Source organism: Phaenicophaeus curvirostris, chromosome 5, assembly GCF_032191515.1.
Source record: "Phaenicophaeus curvirostris isolate KB17595 chromosome 5, BPBGC_Pcur_1.0, whole genome shotgun sequence".
Taxonomy (NCBI): Eukaryota; Metazoa; Chordata; class Aves; order Cuculiformes; family Cuculidae; genus Phaenicophaeus; species Phaenicophaeus curvirostris.
The window spans coordinates 4,936,606-4,940,462 of NC_091396.1; the positions used below are offsets into that span (position 1 = coordinate 4,936,606).

Here is a 3,857-nt window from a genome sequence, read left to right on the forward strand (position 1 = left end):
CATTGCAGGGAATAATATTTATTTCCTTTTAAACAAACAAACACACAAACAAACAAACAAGCAAACAGAGAATTATTCACAGGTTTGGGATTTAAAATTGTGAATCTGGGAAAAATTATCTTCTGATTTGGCTGCATCTGTCATTGATGGGCTGGTGGGGCTGTGGTGGTAGCAGAGGTTACTCCAGGTCTGTGTCCTCTTTGAGTTTGTAGAGTGCCCTGAATTTCTGCATGTATTTCTCAATGTATTCCTTTGCTTTGCATTTCATGTTCTTGTTGCATTCCAGATGATGTGGGTTGTTGCCGTATTTCAGATTCTTGGTCATGACAATGGGAGGACAATGGGTTTGCTTTTTAGAGAGGATGTTGGAGGCTAGTTGAGGAGGTAATTGCTTACCTCATGCTGTGGCTGCTGGACAGGCTGCAGCTACCTGGCTGTGAGAGTCACTGTCACCACTTTTGGTGGCTGCTTGGTGTCTCTCCGTGGATAATCCATGTCAATTTGTTGGCCTTGGATGTTCTGGAGACCTGTGTGGCTGTAGGTCTCTACAGTTGGTGGAGTCATTTGCAAGCAGGGTAACTGGTCTGTGCTTCTTAACGCCAGGCTGGTTGGCACTGGGCTGGCATGTAATGCTGTTGTGGGGCTACAGGCTGCTGGCTGCAGTCCCAGACCCCAAAGCTCTGTCTCTGCACCCAAGTCTGCGGGTGCTCGTCTGCCGCCAGCAAGCCCATGGAACCCATGTTGGGTGTGGGCAGCAGCATGTTGCCAGCATTGGGGTTGCTGGGGTGTCCGTGGGCTTGTGTGGGGTAGCCACAGGTGTAGCCATTGAAGCTGTTGTGAGGCGCGTCGTAGCCTATGGAGTTGCAGAACAGGGTGTGCGCCATCGCCCAGTTTTGCTATTGCTGTTTCTGGGCCTCTTGCTGGATGAACTGCTGCTCAAAGAGCTTCCTGCACTCTGCTAGGGACAGCCCATGGTGGCGCTCAAATTGGACTCTCTTCTTCCAAGGTGTTGGAGAGTCGTATGTGCCCGCTGGCCTCTTTGTTCCTCGCTCGTACGCCGAGGGCAGTGGTGATGACTCCCTCCATCTCTTTCCCCAGCTCTGCCTCTCGTGTTCCGGCTGTCCGCTGAGGATGTGGTGCTTGGGAGCAGGCCTCTGGTCCCTGTGGCTGATGGTCTCTCTGCCACAACTGGCGCTGTTGTCCTTTTCTGCTGGCCTCTTCTTTGGGATCCAATACACGTGCTTGAGCTGCTTCCAGGTGTTGAGCAGCCTGGTAGCCAGGTTGGTCACATCCGGTATTTTGTCTGTTTGGTTTTGGTTTTCCTTGGTCTGCACCCAGCGCTCGATGATGGGAATCACTTTGCTCTCTTCCAGCATGTTCTTGGTGGTTATGGGCAGGAGCTCTAGTGTCTTTAGAATCTCCAGCTGCAGGTTGTTAACTGTGCTTCCTTTCCGATAATCCATCTCCATCTCCTTCATCCAAATCCAGAGGAGAGATAGGCCATCATGCTTCAGGAAGGATTTCAGGCCAGCTGGTGAGCGCATGTTCTGTATGATTCGGAGGCAGGTAAGCTTCTGCTCCAGAGTTCTAATTCGAAGCATCAGCCAGGTTAACCTGAGACCTTGGTTCTCATTGTTGTCAGTGTCTCCATTCTCCAGCAGCACTTGCAGCTCCCTGTCCACCGAATACTTCTTATGGGAGCGTGCCTGTTCCATTGTTCTTTTGGCAGGTCTGATGATGACCCTCTTCTCCCCTCCCAGGTAACCCCGGCAGTTAGCTGAGCGGCAGAAGCATTTCTGAGCCTCTTTGCCGTAGTGCTGGAAGTGGTAATCAAATGTCAGCTCTGAGCCGGATGGGACTAGTTTGGTGGTGAAAAGTCCAACTCGGAGCTGCCCATTCACCATCCACTTTTGTGCCTTACAGTTTGGTTCGCAGCTGTGGTTCATGAAACGAGAGCAGTTTCCTTTTTGGGTAGCATCAATGATCTCCTTTTCCTTCATGGCCATGAAATAAGAATGAATGTTCTTGTTGTGGGCATATTCCTTCCTGCGAGCCTTGAACTCCTTGTAATCCAGCACTTCTCCACAGTACTCCAAGATGAAGGTGTCTGGTGGCAGATCTTTGGCAGCCCTCAGCCCCCAGCCTTTTTCTTCAGTGAGGATCACTTCAACATCTGCATGCTGTTTCTTCTGGAAGCGCCTGTTGGAGCAGTAGTTGCCATTTGGGCACCGGGAAGAACACTCTATCAGGAGCAGGCGATTGAGACAACGTTCTCCGCAAGCAACTGCTCCCTGAGCTCGCTGCTCTTTGGAGAGAGGAGGGCATTGGCACACTATGTGCTTCATATCCTGGTGAGATGTTTTGTCCTTCCTTTCTGTCAAATACACGTTCTCGTCAATCAGGTCAAAGTAAGGGGGCATCTTTCCTAGCTTGGCTAACTCCTTCCAGCGCTGGGGATCTTTGAAGTCATCCATGACACACAATGGCCTGACCACGGAGGAGTTCTGCCATGTTGCCTCCATTTGCCTCCCTTCCAGTTTCGCCTTCTTCTCCCTCACGTCCACGTTACCCTCAGAGTAACTCTCCAACTCCTGGTGTCTTCTTTTTGGACGACCTTGCTCTTGTGCATTGTTTTTTCTCAAAACGTTCACCATTTCCTTCTCCCTGCCAGGCAACAGCTCCTTGTGTGAATTGCTGCTAATCTTGGGTGCCTCCACTGAGGCTTTTGCTTTCTGGCTGGGCACCTGGTGTTTTCTGGAGGGGCTGGGAAAACGAAGCTGGCAGTCGTCATCCCAACAGTCATCCTCTTCACAGTCCTTGTAATCACCTGTGAGAGAATCCAGTATTTTTCCTTGAATTGGTTTGTAATTAGATGCAGAAGGTCTGCCAGTAGACCTCGCATCCCCCTAACCGTTATCTTGCTGTACATTCCCAAGCCTGGCAGGTAACCATAGCCCGAGTAGACCCTGATGCTGCTGTCTGGGTGCTGGTAGTTGCTACTTGGTTTCCCTAGCTGAGAAAACTTGGTCCCTTCCCAAACCACCCACGTGCCCCATCGTGTGAAAACCATCCAGGCTGGAGAAATCTCCGAGGCCGGACTGGTTAAAGCCACCTTTCCTTTCCCTACCTTTTGGCTCGAAAAACCTTGTCTGATGCTGAGCTACCTCAGCGCTTTTGAAACTTCCTGGCAGATCAGATGGCCGTTTGGTGCTCTGAGGCTGGCCTGGATCAGGCTGCAGCTTCTCTCTCTCCTTCTTGTTGAGATCAGTAGAAGTTGCCGCACTATCGTCCACGCCTCTAGGAGAACACCCGCTCTCTCTCTGTGGGCCACCTTTGCCTGCCATATTCTCCAATCTCTCTTCGTACTACGATCCACTAGACGAGTGGTCAGAGAAACACCTCTTCCTTCTGGCTGCTCCAGGAGGACTGAGTGCTGCTCTGACCCGTCACTGTGGTCAAGTCTGTGGTGATGCAACAATGGAATGGAACCGTTTCCATGGGACACCGTCATCACACCCCGGGTCCTCTATGTCACTGTCCTCACTGCCTGCCTTGCTGTCCCTCTGCCCTGTGTCAGAGTAATTGTTGTGGCCAATGGGACTTTTTGGGGATAGGAGAGTAACGGACAGGCACAAGATGCAGGACAAGCAAGGCCCACTTAGAATCATAGAATCACTGGGTTGGAAAGGAGCCACTGGATCATCAAGTCCAAACATTCCTATCAATCAGTAAACCATGCTCCTCAGCACCTCATCCACCCGTCTATTAAACACCTCCAGGGATGGTGACTCAACCACCTCCCTGGGCAGCCTGTTCCAGTGCCCAATCACCCTTTCTGTGAAAAATTTTTTCCTGAT

The 3,857-nt window shown here is 51.1% G+C and overlaps 1 pseudogene; it reads right to left on the reverse strand.

Moving 5' to 3' along the window:
* Positions 1–321: 321 nt before the first annotated feature.
* LOC138720757 (histone-lysine N-methyltransferase SETD2-like) lies at positions 322–3,344 on the reverse strand (annotated as a pseudogene).
* Positions 3,345–3,857: the final 513 nt, after the last annotated feature.